Genomic DNA, 22,276 nt, shown 5'->3' on the forward strand with positions numbered 1-22,276 from the left:
TGGGCATCCAGTATGGTTTCCCAGCCTTGACCCTTACGCACAGAGATTGTTCCAGATTCTCTGAATCTTTGGATGATATTATGCACTGTACATGATGATAACTTCAAACTCTTAACAATTTTTCTCTGAGAAACTCCTTTCTAATATTGCTCCACTATTTTTTGCCACAGCGTTGGGGTAATTGGTGATCCTCTGCCCATCTTGACTTCTGAGAGACACTGCCACTCTGAGAGAGTTTTTATACCCAATCATGTTGCCAATTGACCTAATAAGTTGAAAATTGGTCCTCCAGCTGTTCCTTATATGTACATTTAACTTTTCCAGCCTCTTATTGCTACCTGTCCCAACTATTTTGGAATGTGTAGCTCTCATGAAATCCAAAATGAGCCAATATTTGGCTGGACATTTCAAAATGTCTCACTTTCAACATTTGATAAGTTATCTATATTCAATTGTGAATAAAATATAAGTTTATCAGATTTGTAAATTATTCCATTCCTTTTTTACTCACAATTTGTACAGTGTCCCAACTTTTTTGGAATCGGGTTTTAACCCTAACCTAAAGTAATGGTGCAAAAACAGAGAAAATATCTTTCACAAACATCTACATATCGGTCTCTTTTAAAGTGTTTAGTGTATATGATATGTAGCGTGAACCAGACAAATTAAAGATTCGATCGGGAGCCTGGTTGAAACATGAGCCGAATTCCACAGAAAGGCAGGATGTTGTAAATCAACTCCCAGCACCACAGTCTGATAACCAACTCTTTCACAGAACAGCTTTCAACATTAACACCATTAGAACAATTATTGACAATTTCAATTCGAAGAAGAGATTGTCTAATTTGGGGCAAGTAATTCGAAAGATGGACAGTCTGACCCTCACATGTAAAGCCATGAGAGTAAACAAGATCGTTGGATTGACTTCCCCCCACCTAGCAGAACCAGACTGAAATTCCTAAGGAGACCTGTTAACCCCTCTGGTCTTCACAGGAGATATCCTTACTCCCCAGAATGGCACAGAGAATGCCTTCCAATGCATATATGCACCAAAATGAACTCAAAAAAGACTTCTAAATGGATATCAGTCCATTGCTCAACTCCATATCATACATGTAACCCCCACATTTGATTATAATGTTTCTAATCACTTATTGTGTATGTCTTTTTAAATAACTCTTGAATAGCTTAAGGGATCATATTCATGTTTAGTATGTGTGTGTTTCGAATCTTCTTGCTTGAAACGTTTCTGACCATCAGTTGTTTGTAAAAACAATCATATTCTTGTTATAGGAATCATGTCCAAATTATACTCTGCAAGAGCGGGAAAATTCGGACCATGTGCTTGATAAGATAACATATGATTTATGAATGGGTGGGACAAACAATGCAACACCACGAGAAAAGACAATATCTAATTGGTCAAGACAACATTTGAGGTGTGGCCAAAATGCCAGTTTAAATACTCAGGACACCATAAAATTTTGCTTTTAGCTTTGCTTGTAGTTTAAGCTTTTAGTCATGCTTTTAGCGTTTAGCTTTCGTTTAGCTTTTGCTATCAGTCATGCCGGCTTTTAGCTTTAGCTTTTAGTCATGCTTTGTCATCACTTTTAGTGTTCTTCGAGCGCCGTTCCAGCGTGCTTCGGCCTGCACGCCTGCTGCTACTTAGCCACGATGAGAAGAAACACCACTTAGTCTCGTCAAACTTTACTTCTTTTCTATTCCGTTTGAGAGTTTTGTGTTCTGAGTTAAGTTTTGTAACGCCGTGTCTCCGAGTCTGACCTTGCGTGCCCGTCTGAAACTACAACCAGCCCACAACTCTGCATCTTCAGCCAACGCCCAACCACGGGCTTCCCAAGACGTCACTTCAACGACTACTGAACTTCCAGCCAATCAGCAACTTCGGGAAACCCCCTTTTCAGCGACAACAAAGGGAACCCCATTACACAGGCAACACAAGTAACCTCCAGACTCACATCTGTACTGGTGTTATCTAATATAATTTTTAACCTAATTGATGAACTCAATGCGAGGGTTAATTAAGTGATTGATGGTTGTTTATGTCTATGCAATTTCACGTATTGCTGTAAACTTGGGATTTCACATTTTCATTCTCTTAAACCCATCCTTTCCTAACTCTCTATCCTCCTGCAACTGTGTGAATGTGTGAGTGCGTGTGCTTATGTGTTAGATTAGTTTATATGTCTTAGATTTATCTAATAAAGCCTTATTTATATTGAAAAGAGAAGTATCTTGTGTTTTGTGCTTACAAGTTAATGTCTTAAACTGCCGATCTTGTTACTGTGCTAATTAATAGTGTTGTCACTATACTTTGGATATTAATATCCAGCGCAGATTTGATGTTATACGGCTCGTTCAGTGAATCGCTGGCCGTTTCATTGCTCAGCCGTGAAACAGTGATTCTGTTCAAATTCCCTTGAAAATCTTAAATGATTCCCTTTGAGCTAAATTGACCTGTTTCCCTTACAGATAAGTGGGGTTATTAAAGCACAATTCCCGACCAGAACACACTAATTTTCAAAGCCTGGATAAGGCCACGGTGCCTTCCATTCCCCCAGTGTGTTTCTCCTTTTCACAGTCTGGCAGAAATTATGGATGGTTCCAAAATACATCTTCACATGACAGTAAAAGTGTACAGTTGCCAAGATGTAGGAGGTGGGTCAACATACCCACTGACTCAACTTACCCCACTCTCCCCTACTTCCATTGAAGATGAAGGCAGAAGCAGTCTCAGAGAGTGAGGGAGAGCCCAGTCTTATCAAAACATCTGCAATAAAATCAGTTATTACAGAGTGTGCTGTCTTCTCTTTTAATTGTATATTTGTAACAACTGGACAATTTGTATTAACAACCACCCACCACCCCCCTAGTGCCCCGTTTTTGGTTTAGGCCACTGCCCCCAAAATGTCTGTGCACGACCCTGAGATTTACGCAATGGCCATAGTTCAGAGGTGTTTATTCCTCTTCTTGAAGAGTTTAGTTCCTACCAGGGCCGTGCACAGGGGGGTTGCCCGGTAGCTAGAGCCACTGCCCCATTGCCCTCATCGGCTGAGTTAGCCCTCTCACCAATCCCCCCATCAACCCCAGCTCAAAGCTGTCTGTTCCCGCTCCGCTAAAGATCCGCTGATTCCACTAATCCACTCCGTGTTTTCCCGCCGCTCCGCAGCATCATTCACAATCTGTGTGCCGCTCTCTGGAGAGTGGAGACCACAGTCCCCGAAGGTCGTTCATTACCAGGTAGATGCATTATGATCCACATTACAGTCAGTGGTTGATCGGACCGCTGAATTAGTAATTAGTTGGTAGTTTGTTTGTTTTTGTTTTTGTCGGTAATGACTCGGCCTTCTAAAAGTTTTGTACAAAATATCCATGTTCTTAGAATTAGAATAAGATGCACCATCTGGGTGTAAAACAGGGATGGACTGGGAGTGAAAAACGGCCCTGGATTTTCTCCCAAGTAGGCCAAACAAAACTACAAACAGTCGCTACAATCTCACATTATTACAGCAATTCTGTCACATGTATGGCAAATAACATCACAAAACCCATGAGAAAAACAATCGAAACCATCACCGAAATTCTAATGATTTCCACTACAAATACCACTACAAACCATCAACTTTTAACCATTAAAACCATTAAATAATGGTTTCATGTAGTGTGTTTTTTGGGACATATTACATTAGGATTTAATGGTTTTAACAAAAGCCTCCTACAGAAGAAGACCAATTAACAGTAGAGACCAACAGGCACCATTACAGTTTCCATTAAAACCAACAGAATTTCATTACAACCAGTAAAACCATTACAAATTATGTGATGGTTCATATATTTTTATTTATTTTTTCAGTAGGGGATTGAAATAAATGTATTATTGTATGAATTAAATACTTGAAATCTATAGAAAAAGAGTAGAATGCAAAATGTATATGACAATAATAAGCATAAACCTAGAATCTAGAAACCTGAAACAACAGAATTCTTCTATTTGAGTATTCACACGTCTCTCTCGCTCTCTCTCCCTCTCTCTCTCTTTCTGTGTGTGTGTGTGTGTGTGTCATGTTAATCAGACATATCACCTTATAGGCGATTTCATTTACTCTATTTTCTAACTCAATAGGCCTATCTCTCAAATCTAACCCATTGTAGAATCGCTGCTCTCTCTTTATGAATGAATGGAATTTTCATGTCAGACAAGGGCCGGGGTGTCCTGGGATTATAGTGCTCATAGTCTATATGCTCTATAGCAGGGATGGGCAACAGAGCTCAAGTTTATTCAGTGAAATCATAGCATTTTGAAGTTTAATCTACATACTAATATATATTGCAATTTTTGTCTTTCTGTCCCCAAATTTTAAGACCTCTAATAATTAAGACTTTGTATCATTTTAGAGTTTACTTGGCCTTAAATTTAAACGATTTAACTGAAGACTTTTTAAGGACCCGTGGAAACCCTAAGAACATAGTTCATTGCAAACATTTCTGTCATGCATTTGGCAAAAAGCTTTTGTTGACAATGCATTTTACCTTTGAAATTTGAGGCAAGTGCAACTCTGGCGTCCCTGTTGTAGTGTTGTGATGACGATTTAAATAACAAATTTCCAAAAATATAAGCATCCCCTTGAACTTGGTAAAAAGATAATCTGTTTACCATCTTAACTGGAAAATGCTGTTTTCATGGTCAGTTTTTCATGTATTATTTGCTAATGTTAGTGAATGTTTACATTAGAGTGCACGTCCTACTACACTGAAATTAATACGGGGAGCGGCTGGAAATTAACAACGTCTCCTGGTTGGAGATACTATTAAACTGAAAGCAATCTTTACGTTACTTACATTTCAAATATTAAAAAATTGATCATCCGAGTCTAAAATGATCCAGCGGGCCGCACTAAGAGACATTGCGGGCCGTATACGGCAGCTTCGGTTTCTTATAAGCAAAAATAGATTGCATTGGCGCCCCCTTTGTCGGATGTCAACATCACTTTAGCTGACACTTTTTTTTTTTTGATGATGAACCAGTCATGCCGACAGCTGTTCTGGACTTCTCAAGAACGTCCAGATGACCAGTCCGCCCCGGTATAAAATGACCATCCCACTAAATCTGATTCAAACCCATGTGCAATAAATAAAAATGTAAAAACTAATTTAATAATGTCCTTTTACAGACTCCTTTTACAGGTGTTGTTTGCATTTTTGAAACAATTTGTTGAACAAAAAATTTATACCCCCCAAAAAAAGACCAAACAAAAAATAAATTTTCCATTACATAATACACTACAAAATAAAAAAAAAAAATATAATACACACACATATATATATATATAGTGGGTACGGCAAGTATTCAGACGCTGTAAATTTTTCACTCTTTGTTATATTGCAGCTATTTGCTAAAATCATTTAAGTTAATTTTTTTCCTCATTAATGTACACACAGCACCCCATATTGACAGAAAAACACAGAATTGTTGACATTTTTGCACATTTATTAAAAAAGAAAAACTAAAATATCACATGGTCCTAAGTATTCAGACCCTTTGCTCAGTATTTAGTAGAAGCACCCTTTTGATCTAATACAGCCATGAGTCTTTTTGGGAAAGATGCAACAGGTATTTCACACCTGGATTTGGGGATCCTCTGCCATTCCTCCTTGCAGATCCTCTCCAGTTCTGTCAGGTTGGATGGTAAACGTTGGTGGACAGCCATTTTCAGGTCTCTCCAGAAATGCTCAATTGGGTTTAAGTCAGGGCTCTGGCTGGGCCATTCAAGAACAGTCACAGAGTTGTTGTGAAGCCACTCCTTCGTTATTTTAGCTGTGTGCTTAGGGTCATTGTCTTGTTGGAAGGTGAACCTTCAGCCCAGTCTGAGGTCCTGAGCACTCTGGAGAAGGATATCCCTGTACTTGGCCACATTCATCTTTCCCTCGATTGCAACCAGTCGTCCTGTCCCTGCAGCTGAAAAACACCCCCACAGCATGATGCTGCCACCACCATGCTTCACTGTTGGGACTGTATTGGACAGGTGATGAGCAGTGCCTGGTTTTCTCCACACATACCACTTAGAATTAAGGCCAAAAAGTTCTATCTTGGTCTCATCTGACCAGAGAATCTTATTTCTCTTTTTTTAGCAAACTCCATGCAGGCTTTCATGTGTCTTGCACTGAGGAGAGGCTTCCGTCGGGGCCACTCTGCCATAAAGCCCCGACTGGTGGAGGGCTGCAGTGATGGTTGACTTTCTACAACTTTCTCCCATTTCCCGACTGCATCTCTGGAGTTCAGCCACAGTGATCTTTGGGTTCTTCTTTACCTCTCTCACCAAGGCTCTTCTCCCCCGATAGCTCAGTTTGGCCGGACGGTCAGCTCTAGTAAGGGTTCCGGTCATCCCAAATGTCTTCCATTTAAGGATTATGGAGGCTGTGCTCTTAGGAACCTTAAGTGCAGCAGAAATTTTTTTGTAACCTTGGCCAGATCTGTGCCTTGCCACAATTCTGTCCCTGAGCTCGTCATGCAGTTCCTTTGACCTCATGATTCTCATTTGCTCTGACACGCACTGTGAGCTGTAAGGTCTTATATAGACAGGTGTGTGGCTTTCCTAATCAAGTCCAATCAGTATAATCAAACACAGCTGGACTCAAATGAAGGTGTAGAACCATCTCAAGGATGATCAGAAGAAATGGACAGCAACTGAGTTAAATATATGAGTGTCACAGCAAAGGGTCTGAATACTTAGGACCATGTGATATTTCAGTTTTTCTTTTTTAATAAATCTGCAAAAATGTCAACAATTCTGTGTTTTTCTGTTAATATGGGGTGCTGTGTGTACATTAATGAGGAAAAAAAATTAACTTAAATGATTTTAGCAAATGGCTGCAATATAACAAAGAGTGAAAATTTTAAGGGGGTCTGAATACTTTCCGTACCTACTGTATATCATAAGATAGAACTTTTTGGCCTTAATTCTAAGCGGTATGTGTGGAGAAAACCATGCACTGCTCATCACCTGTCCAATACAGTCCCAACAGTGAAGCATGGTGGTGGCAGCATCATGCTGTGGGGATGTTTTTCAACTGCAGGGACAGGACGACTGGTTGCAATCGAGGGAAAGATGAATGCGGCCAAGTACAGGGATATCCTGGACGAAAACCTACTCCAGAGTGCTCAGGACCTCAGACTGGGCCGAAGGTTCACCTTCCAACAAGACAATGACCCTAAGCACACAGCTAAAATAACGAAGGAGTGGCTTCACAACAACTCCGGGACTGTTCTTGAATGGCCCAGCCAGAGCCCTGACTTAAACCCAATTGAGCATCTCTGGAGAGACCTGAAAATGGCTGTCCACCAACGTTTACCATCCAACCTGACAGAACTGTAAAGGATCTGCAAGGAGGAATGGCAGAGGATCCCCAAATCCAGGTGTGAAAAACTTGTTGCATCTTTCCCAAAAAGACTCATGGCTGTATTAGATCAAAAGGGTGCTTCTACTAAATACTGAGCAAAGGGTCTGAATACTTAGGACCATGTGATATTTTAGTTTTTCTTTTTTAATAAATGTGCAAAATTGTCAACAATTCTGTGTTTTTCTGTCAATATGGGGTGCTATGAAAAAAATAAACATAAAAAAATATTAACAAAAATCATCAAAACAAATGGCTCCAAAAAAACACCGAACCAAAAATATAAATATATATAAATACTTTCCGTACCCACTAAACATATATATATATATATATATATATATATATATATATATATATATATATATATATATATATATATATATATATATATATATATATATATATATATATATATATATATCCACCTGTAGTCACTAATGGGCAACAAACGCTCTGTTTAGTCTGTTCTTAGGAAGGCTACAACTTTGGTGTTCAACATATTGTTTCAAAAATGCAAACAGTTAAATATTGAAATTTAAACTTCATTTGGTTGGTTTTATGCTATATATATATTATTTATTTTTAGCAATATCTGGCAACACTGCCTGAACCTAAATTGATAGTAATCAAGAGCCCACAGACATGTTATTGCTGACAGGATACCACATACGGTGAGGCAAACGCAAAAAAAAAAAAAAAAAAAAAAAAAAAAAAAACACATCATGATATTATCTGTGAGAAACATTATCAACACTATCAAAACAGTAGCATATAACACTAGTCCAGAGATCTGTAGAACAAGTACATTGCGTCTATGCTACATCATATTGTAGTTACATTTTCACACAGTCGTGCCAGCAACATTCATAAGGGCACTAAACAAAGTTACCATCTTTATAGCAATGGTTATTGATAAAAACTATAACCTATAACTAAATAGGCCTATGTATTGCTGAATAATAATAAACAACTGATAAAATTATATACCCCTAACCTAAAGTAATGGTGCAATGTGATATAATTTAACAATGCTCATTCCTCCAAAACAGAGAAAACATCTTTCACAAACATCAACATATCGTTCTCTTTTAAAGTGTTTAGTGTATATGATAAGTGGGGTTATTATAGCACAATTCCCACCCAGAACACACTAATTTTTAAAGCCTGGATACGGCCACAGTGCCTTCCATTCCCCCAGTGTGTTTCTCCTTTTCACAGTCTGGCAGAAATGATGGGTGGTTCCAAAATACATCATCACATGACAGTAAAAGTGTACAGTTGCTAAGATGCAGGAGGTGGGTCAACATACCCACTGGCTCAACTTACCCCACTCTCCCCTACTTCCATTGAAGATGAAGGCAGAAGCAGTCTCAGAGAGTGAGGGAGAGCCCAGTCTTATTACAGTTAGTACAGAGTGTGCTGTCTTCTCTTTTAATTGTATATTTGTAACAACTGGATAATTTGTATTAACAAGCACCCACCACCCCCCTAGTGCCCCATTTTTGGTTTGGCCACTGCCCCTCAAAATGTCTGTGGACGACCCTGGTTCCTACACACCTGACTGGAAGCTTTCATTGATCCTAGTGACCTTGATTAGCTGGTTCAGGTGTGTTTAATTAGGACTGGAGATAAACTTTGGCCTCGTCCACACGGAGACGCGTTTAGCTGTATACGCATAAATTTTGTATCGTATAGGCGTTTCGTCCACACGGATCCGGCGTTTTGGGAAAGTGAAACCGATATTTTTTTAAACCGTGTCCCAGAGTGTATAAATTTGAAAATGCCGCCCTTGCGTTTTCGTGTGTACACCGAATCCGTATATTTTGTGAAACAATAATGTCATCAGCCCACGTCTTGCCCCTCAGACATCGCTACGTCACGTAATAGCAACAAAAACATGAACAAACACTGAACGATTGTCTTTTTATTAACTAACATTAAAACATATAAATAAGTGTATTGTTCCATGTTCGTTTGTATACTGCGCACAAGGTTTATGCGCATAGTCCAAATCTTCTTCTCTGTTTTTAGTGTATCTCTTTGGCACATACTGCGCCACATTACAGCGCCACATACTGGTCTAAAATAAATTGACTGCTGGAAAGGTGTCATTTATGTTTGAAAAGGTTTTCCCCAAACTTTCAAATGGTCAGAAATATTAATGTTATTTCATCATTAACTTACATCAGATGGCAACATTATTTTATGACGACATTTCAGTTGTATTTTCAGTATTTCAGCAAAAGTGAAAAAAAAAAACCCAACATATTAACATTGATATAACAATTTTACCAATGATAATCTTTTGTTAATTTCAATATTGATTTAACAGCAGTGATGTAGAATCAACATCATAGTGTAATGTTGATTCACTGATGTTATCATTGGTTGTTTTTGTTAATTTCACTATTGCTTCAACATCGGTGATGTGGAATCAATCATAGTGTAATGCTGATTCAAAAATATTACCATTGATTATTTTTGTTCATTTCAATGTTAATTTAACAGCAGTGATGTCGAATCAATCATAGTGTAACTTTGCTGTTGCAAAAGTGATACTGAACCAACACCACTTTGTAACATTTAATCAATGCAGCTAGCATTGATGCATCAACATTGACTTAACATCGTTTCAGTGGTTGCTTGCTATCAGCTGAGCAAGTGATAATGCTAAATTTAAAATCTGTTCCAATGAAGAAACAAACTCATTTACATCTTGGATGACCTGAAGGTGAGTACAGTTTCAGCAAATTTACTTTTTGGGTGAACTATTCCTTTAAAGAAGGACTTTTTTTGTCTACAGCGTTATAACATTTTACATTTTCCTCTGGCACAATATTCCCTCATAAACCATCACACCAGTTTTCCCTGACTGAATTGGAAGATAAATTGACTTTTCCTCTAACATGCCAAATGAAACTTATCACTTATTTCATTTGAAGACGGCACCGTTCACTTAATGTAAGTCACATGAATTCTAGAAAAGCATGCAAGGCATTATGTCTCTGAGTTCTAGTCTGCTTGATTTAGTTTTTAAGTCGCAGGAGCATAAGTGTCCCGGCCCACAATGGAATGCCATGTGCCATACCTGCTGTGAGTATGAGCAGATTTCATGTAAGTGCCCATCTCAGAGAACAAAGGTGGGCTATGCTGTACCCTGCTGTCGAAACGCTCTGGATGAGTGTGACCCCTGCATCCTTCACCAGGGTAAGAGGAAACACAACTTTGTTAGACGTTTTGAACTTTAGAAGACCAGCAAGTGTATTTTTTTCAATCTGAGCAGTTTATATTATATTACATTTTGAACTTTAGAAGACCAGAAAGGCTATTTTTTCAATCTGAGCAGTTCATATTATGGTTTTATATTGCATGCACATGTGATTTTTTTATTTATTTTTTTAATATATGAGAGTCAGCATACTTCATTTATTTGTTTATTAATTATTTACGCATTCCAATTGCTGTTTTCATAAACTTTATTTATTAATTAAGTAAATCATTTCTATATCCACCAAGGCTGCAGCATTTTTGACAACTGCAAGACTTGCAACAATGGCGACTGGCAGGCCAAGGATGATCAGAGGCAGGTACTGCACATCATGTTGTCGAGGGTGGTCTTGTGGAGACTGTCTCAGTGAGTCTTTCGGTCCTTTACAGAATCCTTTTAATGCATGACGTTCAACTTTATTGCTTTTTATTGTCACAAATATATAAATCATTTTAGATACACATGTTTTGTCCAACTTTAGCTTGCGAGAAGTTATACAGAGACCACATGGTCATGTGAAAGTTGTCCAATAAATGCCAAATGTGAATGGACACACTACAGGTTGGCAAAGAAGCAACGATGGAACTCAGGTATCTACTATAAATGCTACAAAGCTAATGAATACAATTTTTTAGTTTAAACATTTCTCAATTGAATCAGCTAATCAGCAAATATGTACAGTATATTATCACAATACCGTTTCTCAATGTTCACATGTATTCAGGCTCTCAATGATTAGCCTGGAGTCTGACCATAGTTGTCGATATGACTATGTAGAGGTTTTTAGTGTATCAGTCTGACGTCGCCTGTGATTGGCAGATACTGTGGGGATGAAAGCCCTTCACCAATCAGAAGTTCTGGAAACTCTCGTTTTGTGTCTGATGGCTACAATAACTATGACGGCTTTTTTGCTACATTCCAGGAAGTCTCAGGTACAAAATCAGTTAATAGTCAGCTAATTTTATTTGTTTTTTTGTTTATTACATGTTATTTCTTTATTTATTCATTTATTTTTGAGTATATTATGTTAGCATTTCATTCATTTTTAATAATTTGGTTATCAAATCCTGAAGCATACAGCTCCTTTCCTTTTATGAACACAGGTATATGTTATCTCTAATTTTATGGTCCTCTTTGTGGATTTTTATTGTTTTTGCTGAGTGGACTTCATGATTTCACACTTGTGGAGAGATTACTTTAAACTAATTTCTCAGCAAAAAAATGTTGTTTAATTTTTAATGTGTCATAATATTGTAGTGCTTTTCACAAGGACAAGCACTACCTTTCTGTGCAACTCCCAACTTCCTGCGGTACAAGGAAGGTGACATCCTCACTTCGGTTCAGTATCTTTGCTATAAACCATACAAGCTTAAGGGAGCATCTCAGCAGGCATGCCTTCCCAATAGCACTTGGAGTGGAAGTGCTCCTGTATGCACAAAGGGTCTCCAGACACTTATAGTTATGACAACTGTTTTTGACAAAGCTGCTTACAATCAAAGTCAGGTGTGCATGTATGCCTGGGAGTCAGGCTTCTTTGAACCTTAGAATACCTTAGAATCAGCTTTTGTTTTGTTCTTTCACTGCTCTAAAAATCTGTTTTGTTAGTAAAAAGGTTGTTGGATCATTGCAAATTTTAGTGACCCCTTCTACTGTTATTTGAATTACAGAAGCAATCATAAAAGACTGTCCACCTCCACCACAACTCCACAATGGATACTCCACTGAGGTTTCAGGTTCTGATGGCAGATTATTATGCAACATATAATATATAATATATAAAATATATAATATTTCTGCAACAATACGTATATTCTCAGTGGAGACTCAAAAAGTACACGCCAGAAGAATGGGACCTGGAGCGGCAGTCGGCCTCTGTGTGTGAGAGGTATCATCTATACTTTGAGTTTGAAACCAATTATGAAATACCTTTTGCAAACAAACTGTGAACTTGAACACCTAAACTGTTTTACAGCTTGCAGAGAACCTAAAGTTTCAAAACTTGTGCGGCAGAAGGTCTTAAAATACCAACCTCCTTCCAGGTAGACATTTGTCATTTCTTTGTGACAGTGTGGTTTTAAACTGGTAAAGTTAGATCCTCATTTTAGATCCTCTTTTTAATGCTAGGAAAAGTCCAGTCCACAAGCTCTACTCTGCATCCATTCAGAGAGGGACTGAAGCAGACACACTGGAGAAAGCGTTTCCTGTTTTTGGAGATTTGCCCCCAACTTTCCACCATGTGTACACCAGCATAGAATATGAGTGTGTTTCAGCGCTTTAAAAGCATTCAGGTAGTGCAGTGGTTCCCAACCATGTTCCTCGAGGCCCCCCGACACTGCACATTTTGCATCTCTCCTTTGTCTGACACACCTATTTCTAGTGTTGGAGTCTCTACTAATGAGTTGATGATCTGAATCAGGTGTGTTTGATTAAGGTGACATGGAAAACATGCAGTGTTGGGGGGCCTTCAGGAACATGGTTGGGAACCACTGTGGTACTGCACGCAGTACCGTCGCAAGGGCTGTTTAACGTTTAGGCTGGTCTAGAGCCCTGCATTTCACCCCAATTTTCATGACATAGTTCAGACGCGGGCCGGGCCTCGGTCCTGTTTTAGGCTTCTTGTTATTTTTATATTTTAGACATCCATCAATTATTGATGAAAAAATTGCCGCGCTGGTGGAAACAACAGGAGACCGTGCTACCACGACTGTCAAGAGCGACTCGACAGTGTTTAGTGTCCAGCAGCAGTAGCGTGCCATCAGCGCAGCTGAAGAGTTCTGCATTAAAATGCACGCAATAGGCTTAAGCTTGCAGCAAAGCATCGACAAAAGTAATTACCATAAATGAGTGAGGGGGAAATAGGAAGGAGATATTTGAATTCTTTGTTTCTGAGTCGGTGTCGCAAGGATGAAGTTGCCGATCCTGACTCGCCACCTCTTCATTAGACGCGCCTTTAGAGAGAAGTGCATCTTTACGGATTATGATTATAATGAAAGAGATTTTGTTTTTGATTTGTTAAATTTTGTTAAGTAATCATTTAAAGCTTTCTATAGATATATTTGTCATGTCTGTGAGGCATGTATTCGCTGAGTTTCGGTTCATTTTTGTGAAGTGCTCCTGTTCAAGACCAGACGGTAGAAAAAGCATCATGATTATTTTATTTATTTTATAAAAGCACAACGTTTTGTTGATATTGTGAGTGCACACAAATAAAAGTAGACCCTTTACAGTTACAAATGTTGTATTACTCTTACCTTTATGAGCAAAAATGACTGCGTATCCACTGAAAAAAATGCAAGTGATTGCGCTGGCGTATCCATGTCCTGCAGAGCGCACTTTAGCTTGCACTCCCATTACAAACTATTGGATATAGCGCACATTTAGGCTATCTGGGTTTAATGTTTAAACTGTTTTATATCTATAGGTTTTATTTTAGGCAAGTCGTGATGATTTGAGAAGGCTAAATTTTTTCTAAAACATAGGTTCACTGTCTGCCGCTGGCCACTTGGTCGCAAAAAAAAAAAAGAAAAAAAAAATATTTAATGGAAAAAAAATGGTCCAAACGTTTTTCTTAATTAAATTCATAAAAAAACTAAACAAAATATAATCACGTTACCATTACATACAAAACTGATTTATTTTTAATAGCTGAATAATAGTAATATTAGCTGAATAATAGTAATAATAGCTGAAACAGTAGTATTAGCGGTTTTGGTAGAAGGGGGGAAAGACGGGCTCGGGCCAGTAATTCTGATAAGCTGTCGGACACGGGCCGGGCGAGGGCCTGAGCGTCCCTAGGCTGGTCTGCCTCAGTGGTCCTACAGCGCTTGTCAATGTCAAAATGAACGAGACCACCAAAAAAAAAAAATAATACTCTTATTACTGTCGGTGTCACAACGCAAGTTTGTGGAAAAAATTAAGTAGTAGCCTACTGCATTAGCTATAAAACTGTTTTACGATAGAAATGTTTAGCGGTCGACAATAGACTATCTATTGATGCAAACTACTCAACCTTTTATGAAATTTTGCAGTTTTAAATCGAAAATATGCGATATGCTAATGATTCATGTAAATCATAAATAAATGTGACAACAGACGTTTGCATTTTCGACCATTAATACGAACAAGAGTGAGTGTGCACATGTTAAAATAAATTATTATTTTAAAATAGTGTAAATTGATTACTACTTCATATGAAGAGTTCAGATGCAAAAGCCTCTAAGTGCCATTTGAAATTTTCTTCTAAAGTGAGCATTTTAATCAGGCTCCCATGTGTAGATTCAGTAATTTCAATTTAATGGCAATGAATAGTTTCTTTTCTTTCCCATTAAAGTAAAATAACTGAACATAAACATATAGGAGCATGAGAAAATAATCATTTTAGAAGAAAATGTTGGATGGCACTTAGAGGCTTTTCCATCTGAACTCTTCATATATAACTGTCTACAAGCCTAGAAGTCATTTTAGCATTCTTATTTATTTATGTAATTGCTTTATTATTATTATTATTATTATTATGTAGATCCTTATGAGCGTGTGCGTGACCGTGATTTTTGCGCAAGCATGTCAGTGAGCACGGCATCACAATCGATCAGATGCGTGCTAAAGTTGGGCTCGTTACTATAGCAACCACACACACACACATACAAAAATGTGAAGGGCCTCGCACGTCAGCTTCGCACAGGGCCTCCACCCCCCTTGCAATGGCCCTGAGTGCACGCCACACATGCCTAAAGACTGGCAAGTGGAGTGGACGTCATTTCTTCTGTTCACCAGGTGGGGGAAGCACTAACACATTTACAGCATGTTAAGTATTCTGTTTTCCTATTTACAAATATATATAATTTTACATTTACAGCAAACCGATTTTCCTATTTACAAATATTCTAATAACCTTGACAGATGTAGGCTAACAAAGCAAAATCACATTATTATTCCAATAATCGATAACACTCATTTTATTTCATTTTTCCAATGCTGGGACTCACTAATAATCTGATTAAATTAGAAATCTGTGCCAGAACTCACTCACTCACAGAACAGGTACTCACTCTCTTCCAGTATGTGGTAAATTGCCATCTGCCAGTCCCCAAAATTTCACAGAGATTCACTGGCCATGGCATGCTGCCATATATACCCGTCTGTACAATGCCAGTCCTCTTATGGCAAGGACTAAAAGACATAAGGACACATTTGCCATAGATGAGGAAGAGGAGGGAGAGGAAGAGAAAGAATGGATTAAGAAGGACCAGAGATGGCAGCTTGTCTGCAGCGGGGCTCTGGTCAGCCAGCACTGAGTCGTGGTGGCTGCTCACTGTGTGACTGATTATTTACTTCTCAAACCAACCAGCCTCTTTCAGTTCAAGTCTTTCATCATCTCTGTTCCCACACAGATTGCTCAGATCTTGATCCATCCGGACTACGATCCACACGTCTTAAGCCGCAGTCACGCTAGACTTTGAGCAAGCAAAATTGTTTCGCATGCTGCAGCAACTTTTTGAAAACTTAAATTCAACAAGTAACAAATTATAATACATCTAAAATGTAAAAACATACAATCTACTCTTTCACTTTCCTGCAGCGCTGCAGTTTTAAATGTATGTCATGCTGTGACGTATAGATCTGCCGTTGGTCACACGGTATCACGTGATGCGAATTCGCAGGCCAGAGTTCATCAAGTTTGAACTTTGGAACGCAGCAAAATTCGAACATTTTTCACACGGGCTTACGTTTCCGGTCTGACACATTCACATGTGTATGAATGGAAGTCAATGGAGCGAAAAGTGCAGTGCGACCATGGCTTTAGACTCCAACCCGGCCATGCTGAAGCTGGTGGACAAAGCTCGAATCAGTGAGTATGTGTCCCCTGTGTGCCTGCCGTATCATCAGGGTGGAGAGGTCACTGCAAAGCAGGCCTTCCTCACTGGCTAGCCCACAGCAGGCCAGCACATGGCACACACACTCATAGGCAGCCCGGACCGGACTAATTGAATTAGCCGATGTGGTGAAGTGCAAAGGGCAATTCAGCAAACACGGTATACCGATCAGTACGATTGACAACATGCTATGTGAACACCAACATCCACTCAACCCGTCCATGATCTGCACTTCTCAAACCGGAGGGATCATTCTTTCCCCCTCTGCTGATTCCCAACCCACTTTAGGGCTGAAGGACACTGATTCTCATCATGCTTGGAAACTGCTGGAGCTAGTGAGCTTGGGATATGATCTGCGCGGCTGTAATCCAGATTTGATCAGTCTACACACGGGTAGCCAACTTTAAAAACTGGATTGAAAAGAACATTATATAGAGCTGTAGATCAAATATTATAGCGTGATTTTCTGTATAGCATTTTCCATGTTCCAGATCATAGAAAATGGAGATGATACATGTCGCATTTGTCCTTTGCAATTTCACATTCATTTGACAGAAGTCAAATATCATATTAGAGAAGTCAAAAATCAAAAGTTCATTGATAAGAAAAAGTGAGAAATTTGGGATTTCACAACTACTTTATGGTCTTGCGTGTGTATGAGGATATGTTTTTGCATGGTAAAATGAAAAGGAAGCGTTCCATGTGAATTCAGTCACTGGGTTTGCAGGCCTTAGCTTGTCTTTGCTCTCTCTCCAGGATGTTTCACAATCCAATTTGCTCATTCTTTTTACACAATCAATATGTATTTACTCTTGCCTTTAGTGCAGCCCTTGTCAGCTAAAACTGGGACAGTGTATTTATTATTCAAAATTCTTTTAAATAAATTAAATTTGAGAAACACAATGTTGTATTTAGTGTTTTTGTTAACAAATATTCCTTGTTGTCATTTTATCAGCTTTACCCAAAGATTACAGTACACTTACAAGGACGGACCCCTTAGGCCTCCTGAGGTTAAGTGCCCTCATAAGGACACACTGGTGATAGCTCATGGCTCATTCCTTACAGGGATGAAACCAGCAACCTAACTAGTGTTGACCACTGATGCTATTATAATTTAATGTAGAGTTTTCTCAAATCTATCAAAATCCTTATTTTTATGTACAGTATACATGCGCTACCATTCAAAACTCAGTAAGATTTTTGTTTGTTTGTTTGTTTGTTTTTCTCTTATGTTTAACAAGGCTAAATCTGTTTGATCAAAAAAGTAATGTTGTGAAATATTACTTGGCTTTCCATTTTAATATATTTTAGAATTTAATTTATTCCTGTGATGGCCAAGCTGAATTTTCAGCAGCCATAACTCCAATTTTCAGTGTCACATGATCCTTCAGAAATCATTCTAATATTTAAGTATCATAAAAATAATCTAAAACATATAATAATAAATATAAAATTATATAAATATATATTATTTAAAATATACAATATGAATTATTAATTTATTCATATTTATGAATTATATATATATATATACACACACACACACACACACACACACATACATAAACACACACACACACACACACACACACACTCACACACACATATATATATATATAAACTCACAAAGTAATCTTTCAGCTATTCAAAATGCACTGTTTAGGATGACAAAAATTCCCTGGGGGTTGTTCTCTGTTTTCCACACTCTTCTGTGATGTTGTGTGTCTGAAAATAGAGGGTGTAGAAGCTAATCCGTTACTACCTATAATCTGCAGGGTAGGATCCTGACCTTATGATTGTGCATGTGTCTACTTGTGCATGTGTTTGTGTGGGGGGGGGGGGGGGGGGGTTGCGATGCAACTGGTGCAGACAGAGGGGGACCAACCCCATTCCCAATCCCCACCCATGGAACACGAATGGACCGAGGTGGGCCCCACACTCTACCTCGCACTGGGCCATGCGCCAGCTTGTGTGTGTGTGTGTGTGTGTGTGTGTGTTATGAATGTACACAATCTGTTGGATTTTAATAGTGAAGGGGGATTCGGTATGTTTCTTGAAGTTTGGCAAGTCTAGGCAGAGCTGTATGTGTTTATGTCTATGGTTTCTAGGTTTGTCTGTTTATCTAACCTTTTCTAGCTTGCCTTTCCCTTTCTGAGGTACAATAAGAGTGATATTGTGCTTCATCCAAAAATTAAACTTTAAAGCCTTTCTTCTTTGTAAACAAGCTTCATTTATGTACTTAGTTGACTCATACTTTGCAAACAGTCTTAAAATGCATTTAGTGAGAATTGTGAAAAGTGTGTTAAAGTATTAAAGCCTTCCTCTCAGTAATAACAAACATTGCAGAATTGATTTACGCTGACTAAGCATCACATGTGAAACTATTGTATTGTGGGAGGTTGTGGGAGTGCTAACAATCAAATCCTTCAAGAAGTGTTTAAGCGTAAAGATGCAGAAATCAAGCATAAAAGAATGGTCTCAAGGTAAGTTAATTAAAAAAATATATATATCAAAGTTTAAAGTGAATAACAATAAAGTAATTTACAATGAGCAATTTGTGCATAAGGCACTATACACTATACACAAAAAAAGGTACAAAAGCTCACTGGGGCGGTACCTTTTCAAAAGGTACACCTTTGTACCCTTTTTAAAGGCTGCATTTTGGTACCTTAAAGGTACATTTTAGTGCCTAGTGTACTTTTTAGTACCTAAAAGGTGCATAGTAGTACCTTTTCCAAGGGTCCTGCCCCAGTGACAGCTTTTGTACCTTTTTTCTGAGAGTGTACTCAAAACTTATCCAACTAGTTAACAAATAATACAGATGTGAACTTATCTCAACAAATATTATAGGTTAATATTTATTTTAAATGTATATACAGTAATTTTAGTAACCATTTCTATAATTTTATTCAACCAGTTTTAATCACTTTTTAGCTTGTTGAAGTTTACTTAAATTTGGCATGAATGTTTTTTAAATGCATATTACACATCTTATTGTGAATGATTCATCCATGTGTATGTTTCATAAAAAATAAAAAAATAATAATAAAAAAATAAAAATCGTAACTTGATCTTTTGGTGAAAACAACAGTCTTTTCTCTGGTATTGAACACTGGACTTAATAATTCAATAATTCAGTTTGCTTAAATCTTGCCCCTTCACAATCGACTGCAAGCTTCAATTCATGGTTGAGTGCAAGGGCCACATCTCAAAATCTATTCTATTTTTTTGAGAATCAGTTTCACTTGGATGTACACCACAATATGGACGAAAAGATCTGTGCATGGCTATTTCCGTTTCATTGCAACTTTTAAATAGTCCTGTGGTGTCACACAAACAATATATTTAATGTAATCTTTCAGTTGATCAGATGTCATACAAATGCATCTTTATTAATTGTACAAAAATAACATACAACAATAACATCACTTCCTGGCACAATGTCATCTACGTCTGCACACATCCACTTTAGCTTTAGGTTTCTTGTAACATGTTTGATAACATGTTTCATTATGGTGAATTTATCTTGGAATTTACTTATTTATTCTATATACTAGCCGATGTTACATGGAATGTCTAACAGTGTTACCCTTTTTAACAAAAATTTAATTAATTCAAGTGTTATTTGTATTATTATTATTTTTTGTATTAATACAGGAAATCATCCATTACACGGATGCATATAAATTACTTTATTAAATTATTAACTTTCCTTTATAGGTGGATTGTGTATGTTTTGATGTAACTTCACATATCTGCATCACACATTTGATGCACACGCAGGCATCACACATGTGATGCACCACATGCTGGTGTTACTTAATCAGCTGCATGACCCTTAACTGTAGTAATTGTAGTTAACCTTTCCTATTGAGCACTGCCATTTCCCACATAACATATTCAGGGAAAATCTGATTTTGACAAAAGATTATTTGTTAATCATGTACAATATATGGTTCAAATTTCTAGAGATGCATATTATTGCACATCAACACCAGACCACAAAATCAAAGTTATTTTAAAGCCTTAGGTTTCCAATGCAAATATGTATAGGAGTTTACTTGTATAACATAATACATGCATGAGAGATTTTAAAATTGACACACTGTGTACATGCAGTACTTTCACATGAGAATTTATGTGTGTGTATATGTGTGTGAACCATGTCTATGTATGAGGGATTAGAGAGGTTTGGAACAGATTAGTTAATTATAGACACCTGTCTGCTAAGCATGGAGTCAGGTGGATGAGCTTGAAGAGTGTGCTGTACAGCATTTAGCGTGGTGCAGCACAGGTGGGGGCAGACAGCAGATGTGAGACAATGTGCCTGTGCACATTCCTTGCATGTGTCCTCAGTCCAGCCTCTCCACTTGCACAAAATGAGTGTTTCATACTCTGGTGGGACTTGCAAATTCACTACAGACAGATTAAGTTTTAAAAGACAAACTTTTAATGTCTTATGTATTTAGTCATCATTTTTTCTTTTTTATACACTGAAATAAAATCTGGTCTTTTTTTTTTCTTTGTTTGAATAACATATTCTAGAATAATTCTGTAAAAATACAGAAAAATTTAAACATGTATATAAACAAAATAACTAATATGACAGGTTAAAACCTCCATTTACAAACTAACAAACAATAAATAAATAAAACTGGTAAATATACCAGTCCTTTTCTGCTGAATTAGCAAGGCCCCACTGCTACTAAAACCTTTGTACTTACTGTACATATACATGTACATATGATCACCACCATAAAACACTGAAAAAAAGTTTTGGAGTAGAAATATGTTTTACTTAGAAATTGCTAGAAAATTTCACAATTAATTACTGAGAAATGGCAGGTGACACACTGAATTTAATGTGAAATTTTTAAGTAGAAAGTAGAAAATAATATTTTCTTTAAATAGGTACATCAATAATCTTTGTTTTAATTACAACTTTGAAAAATCCTGATGAATAACAGGTTTTTACTGTAGCATTTTTACAGTCTTTTATGGGTGAAATTACAATATCTTTTTATTTATTTTTTACAGTGTACACTTACCATATACATATATATAATATAATATAATATAATATAATATAATATAATATAATATAATATAATATAATATAATATAATATAATATAATATTTATAAGCAAGCAGAAGTTTGGGTTTTTATGTCATTAAAAGAGGCTCTTAGAGAAGGCCACTGTTCTCATGCACTGCTAATTGTTTGATCTGTTAGCGTCTGTGCTTAGAGTTGAGAAGCCCTGGCTTATTATCATGTTAGGCCAGGATCTGCATGCAACTGAACGGTCATCTCAGGTCAAGATTGTTTCCTTTAAACAATACAACGTTTAGGCCATGATGTCTCCATGGAAAGAACCATGAAGCCTGGATATATTTATAATGTTCATTTGCACTGGTCATTTACAGTATGCAAATAATCACATATAGAGTACAACTGATTATCTTGTTCTGTTATTAGAGTTATTAGGGACTCGTTCACAAAATTTTGAACCCGTTTTGCATGAAAGTTATAGTTTGACAGCTTGCCTGAATCTGCTTTTCTGCCGTGTATCACTCTTTGATTCCATTCATTCATTTTAGAGCTCATTAGAGAAGATCAGACCTGGGGAGTGAGATGGAGGGGGTGAAACAATGAGAGTGAGAGGACGAGGAGTCTCAAGCATATTAGCTGCTACTTACACATAATCTGGATGCTAGACT

General features: G+C 37.5%; 1 long non-coding RNA gene across 1 annotated transcript; it reads left to right on the plus strand.

Annotated features, from left to right (window-relative positions):
• The first annotated feature begins 8,462 nt into the window (after positions 1-8,462).
• Positions 8,463-13,581, plus strand: LOC109093837. The gene is made up of 7 exons (XR_006160486.1): positions 8,463-11,050; positions 11,166-11,274; positions 11,504-11,616; positions 12,352-12,417; positions 12,502-12,569; positions 12,657-12,723; positions 12,809-13,581. It is a non-coding gene; the product is annotated as an uncharacterized LOC109093837 (long non-coding RNA).
• Positions 13,582-22,276: the final 8,695 nt, after the last annotated feature.

Source organism: Cyprinus carpio, chromosome A7 (genome assembly GCF_018340385.1).
Source record: "Cyprinus carpio isolate SPL01 chromosome A7, ASM1834038v1, whole genome shotgun sequence".
Lineage (NCBI taxonomy): Eukaryota > Metazoa > Chordata > Actinopteri > Cypriniformes > Cyprinidae > Cyprinus > Cyprinus carpio.